At 49.8% G+C, this 7,521-nt stretch overlaps 1 pseudogene; it reads left to right on the plus strand.

The window, feature by feature from the left end:
- The first annotated feature begins 3,732 nt into the window (after nt 1-3,732).
- On the plus strand, nt 3,733-4,325 carry LOC125525131 (annotated as a pseudogene).
- Nucleotides 4,326-7,521: the final 3,196 nt, after the last annotated feature.

Genomic DNA, 7,521 nt, shown 5'->3' on the forward strand with positions numbered 1-7,521 from the left:
TCATGCATATTTCCTGGATAGTGTACCATATTTGGCCCTTGACTAGCACATGGTGCTTGGCTACTTGTTGCAGTTTGGCTTGCAGCAGGCTGTTTGGAAGCAGCTGATGGTGCTTTGCTTCTAGCAGGACCTTGGCCTTACTCAGGAGTTGGTATATTTGAACTCCCTGTGCCATTTCTTGCTTTGCATGATGTCCTGTTGTGCCCATGTAGCTTGCACATGCTGCATCTTATCTTTGTACCTCTCTTAGAAACCCTAGTGGCACACCTTGGCTTCTCTTGTTGCTCTCTGGTCCTTTGCTTTTTCTTCCTACCGGGCATCATAATCTCCCCTGGTGGATTAGGTCTTGGCCTCTCAGACACAGGCCATGCAGGTCTGCCTTCCACAGGTTGAAGGCAAAAAGCATAAGTTTTCTTGAATGCTTCTATGCTATAGCACTTGTCAATGTAATCATCTATGTTGTTGGTTTTGAAAAAAATGCATGATATAGCATGAGGGCATGGAAGACCAGATAGTTGCCAATATCTACAACTACATGTCCACTCTTCTAGATTCACTTGGAACCTATGTTCTCTATGAGTCACCTCATATAAATCTTCACCATTCCAAACAGCATGACAATAGGCAGAGGCATTTATGCTTTTCTTCAGTTTTCTAAGTACCGTGGGACAAATGGTGCCAGTCCACTTGTCCGACTCGGTTCTTTGATATTCTATCCTAGCCATTATCTTCACCCTAATGGCTTCAAACATGCTGATTGCTGGCAAACAGCGAGGCTCCACGATCCACTTATTAAAAGACTCGCAAATGTTGCTGTCTACCGAGTCACAATTAGAGCCCAACCTGAACCAAGCCCTGCTCCAATGGTGTGGGTCAGTTTTCATCACATCCCTTGCCCCTTCAACAGTCTCTTGTGCTAACTTCGCTCTTGCAAGATTGAAAAGCATTGGAGAACTAGCTTTTGCACATGCCCAAAATAGCTTCTGCCATTCCTTCTCTCTGTAGGTCTTCCTCCAGTTTGCATACAAGTGCCTTGCGCAATTCCTATGCTCTGCTCTTGGTAGCCAATTTTCAACAGCCTTGAGAATACCCTACAAGCAACGACAACATGAGTCAGAACATACAACATACAACACAATGTAATATGATAAAATGTGATTAAAAGAGAATTACTTTCTGCTGATCAGAAATAATAACATAGTCCGATCCATCTCCAAGTTTTAAGTCTGAGCACAACAGGCTAACAAACCAATCCCAGGTTTCATTGGTCTCCTTGTCTACAAGTGCCCACGCTATCAGATACATCTGATGGTTTGCATCTCTTCCAATTGCACTCAACACCTCTCCTCCTCTCCCCTTCAAGAAACATCCATCCAAACCTATGAATTTTCTGCATCCAGCCAGAAAACCTTTCTTACAAGCATCAAAACATATATAGAATTTGTCAAAGGTTGGAACTTCATTGTCAGGGTTTAGCTTCACTATGCAAGTAGAACCAGGATTGCTTCTAAGAAGCTCTAGCTGATAATCGAAGACTTGGCTATATTCACCCAATTTTGACTCTTGAATCCTTTTTGAGACAATTGCCTTAGCTCTCTTGATCTTCGATATGTGTACATTAGCAAACATCTCCTCCTGCACCGTGGCCTTCAAATTTTGGACTGACCAGTCAGTGTTTGACTTGATCAAATTCTCAAACTTGTTGGCTATTCTGGTGCATGTCACCAACTTGTTGTCTCTCCTCTTTGGGCATGTGTGCTCATCAATGAAAGAAGTAATCTGCCAGCTTTCAAACTTGCTAGTCTTCCTCGCTAAACAAACCCATTTGCAAGTTGGCCAAGTGCACTTTGCTCTCACCCTGTCACCCTCATCCTTAATGAATTTTATTTCCTTCCTCTTCCTAAGACCATAGTCCACTATTGCCTCTTTGAACTGTTTCTTTCCACTAAACTTCATTCCCAAACTGAATTTCTTCACCTCAGCCTGACTCGAATACTTTGGAAACTCGGACTCATGAACAACAAGCTGACCATCACTATCTTCATCATATGATTCATCATCTTCATAACTTGAGTCAGCTACTATCTTTTTTTTTGTCGGAGGTGCAATGGCCTTCTCTATAGCAGTGATGTCCTTGCCCTTGCCCTTGCTCTTGCTCTTGAAATCCTTGTACTTCTGCCTAATCTCCTCCACCTCATCATCGGATGTTGAGCAATCCGATAACACAAAGTCACTATCGGATGAAGAATCGGTACCATTGCCATCAACAACATCACTTTGATTTGATTCCTCTTTACCACCAGCAGGTACTTCATCATCCCCAAAACTTTGCTTTGAATTCTCATCACCGCCCGCGGGTACTTCATCATCCCTATAACTTTGTTGTTCTGGCTCATTACTACTAATGTCCTCAACATATATGTCCACTACACCTCCATCTGTTTCATATGAGAGCATGTACTTCACGGAATTTTCATCAACTAATGCCATCAATCCATCAGACAATTGTTTTCCAGGATATAACCAATGCAGCATCATGATTACTCCTTGTCGAGCGACACTGTAATGCACTTTCAGATTTAGAATGAGAGTGCGTAAGGACAAACTGCGCCGCTCAACATGAGCAATTTCCTCGCTGCCTCCAACATATTCCAAATTTTGACCCTCACGCACAAATGCACCATTGAAATGGAATCGCACAACAAAGAAATCTAGAGGATCCATTCAATCTACAAGAGATGAGAAAACATAATAAGAAATCATTATTACGGTTTCAGCAATAGAGAGAGGGGGAAAATTACTATTAACAAGGGGTGCAAGGGCAGGACCAGCAGCAGAAGCTAGCCCAAGCTAGCAGCTTGCCGGCGGTGGCAGCACCAACAACTCGCCCAAGCTAGCAGCAGTAGCTCGCCGGCGGCTAGGGTTAGCAGCAGCAACTAAAATCTAAGGGAAACAGAGGGAGGAAGGGAGGGAAGAGAGGGCAAACCTGCGGTGGAGGTGGAGGTGGTGGCCACGGCCGGAGGCGTTCCAGGCCGCGGTGGAGGTGGTGGCCGCGGGCGGCGGCGTCCCAGGCCGCGGTGGAGGTGGTGGCCGCGGGCGGCGGCGTCCCAGGCCGCGGTGGAGGTGGTGGCCGTGGGCGGCGGCGTCCCAGGCCGCGGTGGAGGTGGTGGCCGCGGGCGGCGGCGTCCCAGGCCGCGGTGGAGGTGGTGGCCGCGGGCAGCGGCGTCCCAGGCCGCGGTGGAGGTGGTGGCCACGGGCGGCGGCGTCCCAGGCCGCGGTGGAGGTGGTGGCCGCGGGCGGCGGCGTCCCAGGCCGCGGTGGAGGTGGTGGCCGCGGGCGGCGGCGTCCCAGGCAGCGGTGGAGGTGCTGGCCCCGGGCGGCGGCGTCCCAGGCGGCGGTGGCGGCGCGCCCGGTTACCGGTCGCCGGCGAGGAGGTCGTGGCTGCGGGCGGCGGCGACGCGGCGGCAGGTTGATTTGGATCGGGGTGAGACTGAACAAACGAGAGAGAGATGGGGATAAGGTTGGACCTGTGTGCGTGGCATGCTGACTGGGCTGCCTAGTCAGCTTTGACCGGGTCAAAACCACTTGACTAGCCTCAAACCGAGTCAAGGGGGGTAAAGTGGACAGTGTGACAAGTTTAGGGTTGAAATCCGACCGGTTTTAGAGTTGAGGGTTGACAATCAAATGCCGTGGTTAGTTGAGGGTTGAAATGTGGACTTTTCTCTCATAGCTATGGCCTCCACCAACAGCTGGACCCATGAGATTGAGTCGTCGGTCGCTGCATCGCGCCTCTTCTGTGCCGGCGTCATGGACTGGCACACCCTGGCCCCCAAGCTTGCACCACAGATCATCGCAAGTGCCCACCCCGTTGAAGGAGAAGGTGGCATCGGCAGTGTCAGGTAGTTCAACTTCACCTCAGGTATGCATCACATACAACTCATATCACCTGCAGTCTGGTACAGATTGTCAAAGCGTAAAACAGAGTTGATCTTGCAGCCATGCCCTTCAACCTCATGAAGGAGAGGCTCGAGTTCATTGACACGGACAAGTGCGAGTGCAAGTCAACCATCATCAAGGGTGGTGGCATCGGCACGGAAATTGAGACGGCCACATCGCACATCAAGGTGGAGCCGACAGCTAATGGTGGGAGCGTGGTGAAGGTGGAATCGACATACAAGCTACTGCCAGGCATGGAGGTGAAGGATGAGATCACCAAGGCCAAGGATTCTGTCACGGGCATCTTCAAGGCCACCGAGGCCTACCTTATCGCCAACCCGGATGCCTACAACTAAATCAATTGAGAGGAATCATACATGATTATGCTGTCCTTACCTTATTTCGTTTCTACTAATGTGTGTAGTTTTTGTTGTGGTTTATACTCCTTTAAATTAGCTGTTTTTCCCTCGCAAAATTCTGGAGTGAGATTTCTTTTTCCTGAGTTGCTACATCTACACTTTCTCACGGTGTGGATTTATTAACTTCACACAGCACCAGGCAACAGACTCACAACCATAATCATTCGGACACATATACTGTTTGCAAAACTTTGCAACAGTGTTACATCCAGCTAATCACCCCCCTAACAATGGTTAGCACCCGGCACACCCCACCTACTCCTCGTGATCACCACCACCGCGGAGAGCCAACACCCGAGCAACAGCGTCGCGACGCTCGTCGAGGATCATCACACACAGGAGCACGGAGAGCCCCAGCAGTGTCACCAGCCCTACGCATATCAGGATCGCAAACCAGTCCGGCATCGCCTCCGCCATTAGAACCTAACCCGAGCTTTTGTAAGCAGTAATGGAGGAAGAAGGAGGAGGAGAAGTGAGGCCAGGTGTGAGGAAGAAGAGAGAGGCACCCCGGCCGTTTTATAGCTCGAGCTCGGTGTACGGTGGGCGAAGTCCACCAACGCCGCTCGTCGCCGATCGTCGGTGTTCGGAGTCGAATCCGCGAGCAGTGCCGACAGCACGCTGGCCCGCGAGGTGAGTGCACGCTGCACCGGCAGCTAGCACGCCGCGCACTACCGCGGTACGGCCTAGATGCTCTACGCGCTAGGCGTCGCCGATGGAGAAAGCGCGCGGGAGAGAGGAAGAAGAGAGAACCAGAGGGAGAAGAAGAGACTGACAGTGGACCCCGGGTCCACCTGTCAGCCAGAGGGAGCACTGTGCTCTCGGGTACGACCAGCGTATATTTAAATTTAGAAGTTATTCTAAATTTATATCCAGCGTAGAAATCTCACGATTTTGTCCCGAACCGTAGACTTTTCCACGCGGCACCAGTTTTCACACTGTGGTTTTTTTCACCACTTATTGTCCTCTCACTGTAGCCACATTTTTACTGCTTATTGTTCTTCTTAAAACAGCTTTTAACAAATCTCGAGGACGAGATTTTTCTTAAGGGGGGTAGTGTTGTGACACCCAAAATTTTTGGCCCTGTTTTATTAAATTAAATTTTTTTTGCTAGGAATTAAAAACATTTATTCTATGGACACCCTTTTTATTTTTGAACCATTTTCTCCCTTGTTATTATAGAGTTTTTCCTCAAAGTGAAAAAAAAACCTTCCAAATATGTTATTGGACTTGTTTAACCTCTCAAGAAAAACTTTTCTTTTATCAGTATAACTAATTACCTAATTAAATTGCTTGATCTTTATTTTCTTGAAAAATGGTTTTTCAAGGTTATATGGCCATATTTGAACTACAACCATTTGATAAATTCACTTAAAATTCCCACCAAAATTTGGAGATGTCATGTGATGTTTTTAAATCACTTTTATGCAAAAATATCTTTTATTCATGAAATATTTTGAGCTCTACACAAAATTTTTCTTCTCTAGCCCATAGTGCAATTTGCACTATAACCCATTTAAATAATTCTTTCTAGCCTCCACCAAAATTATGGGATACTGGTAGTAGCATATGATTCAGCTTTATGCAAAAACCCAATGATGTTATTTGAAAATTTTGAGTGAATCAACCTCATTTTCATTCTGGTCTAGCCTTGTGATTTCTACTACAACCCTATTTAATTTTGCTCCAAAGATCTTGTGCTTTCTCCTACTTGTAGACAGCCCTACCAAACCCCTAAATCCAGGAACATGCACCCATTGGATTAATTTTGGTTCATGAAATAATGTCATTTATTTCTTGTCCAGAATTGAAGTTTTGCAAAACTTGCACTAGCAAGTTTGTGCTTTTCACAAACTAACCTCACCACCCTCTTGTACATCTAAAGAGACCACCATTTGGAGTTTTCGACCACTCCAAGACTTGCCTAAGTGCCCTTGACGTTTTGTCAAACACCTTATGGGCATGATCTGTTTTGGCATGAATTTTTGGTTTGCACCGTGAACCTGATCCCCTGACCAAACCAGCTTGTCCACTGATCTCCTTGCAAGCCCAAACCTAGACCTGCTAACCCCCAGCTCCAACCGAGCCACCTAGCATGCCATGGCATTTCGCCGAGCATCTGGTGGGCGTGCGCTGGGCGCGCCCAGAGCGCGCAAATTGCAGCCCCGCACACGAGCCGCCGCGTCGCGCCCCTGTCTTGGCCCACACGGCAGAACCTCGCCACGCACTCCCCGCCTCGCCACAACACGCCAGCCCGCCCTGGCGCCCTACAGCGCCACCGCCAGAGCACTTTTGGCGGCACGCCGGCGTCGGCAGTGCGCCTCTGCCACGGGCAGCGCCGCCCAAGCCTCTCCCGCTCGCCACCTGGCCCCTGGAACAGCGCGAGCTCATCCACAAGGGTGTCGCCTAGCTCTCGTCGCCGCCACGTCCCCTGCAGCTACAGAACGTCGGTTCGCCGGCGATCTTATCCCCACCGCCGCGGAACCGACCTCGTCGCACTATAAAAGGAGCCCCGAGCTCATCTCCGCACGCAGGCAGTCCCAAGCCACCTCTCGAGGACCCCCATTGGCAGCCAATCGACCCGGGGAGGCCTCCTTCCTCATCTCCGGCAACCGCAGCCGCCGCCACTGCCCCGACCATTCCAGCACCACCAGGGCCTCCCCCTCTCCGTTCTCTCCGCCAAGAGCTTCCTCATCCTCCCGTGAACCATTCCCACTACTCAATTTTGATCGGGACACACCGCGGGAGAAAAATCACCTTGCCCGACGGTCTCCATCCGCCGCGAAGCTCGCCGCCGGCAGCTCCGTCCATCCCCGAGACCATATCGACCACCGTAGTGACCGTCTTGATCCCCTGAGCACGCCGATGGCCTCCGTTCCCCAAACGGTGCCGTCATTCGCCGGTGAGCCTCGCCGGAGCCCCGCCCCGCTCGGGCAGAGGAGGGAGAAGACGCGGGCGGCTGGTCAAACCTGACCAGTGGGCCAGGCGGGCCCACCGTCAGTGACCCAGCGCCGGTCCACGTGGATTAAGTGGAAGCGCATTTCCAAAATACGCTTTCGACGTGTACGTGTCTATTCGAAATGTTTTCTTTTCTGTTTTATTTTAAATAACAGATTTTGACCACAACTTTGACTGCCTATAACTTTTTAAATATAACTCCAAATGAATT

Source organism: Triticum urartu, chromosome 7, assembly GCF_003073215.2.
Source record: "Triticum urartu cultivar G1812 chromosome 7, Tu2.1, whole genome shotgun sequence".
Classification (NCBI taxonomy): Eukaryota; Viridiplantae; Streptophyta; class Magnoliopsida; order Poales; family Poaceae; genus Triticum; species Triticum urartu.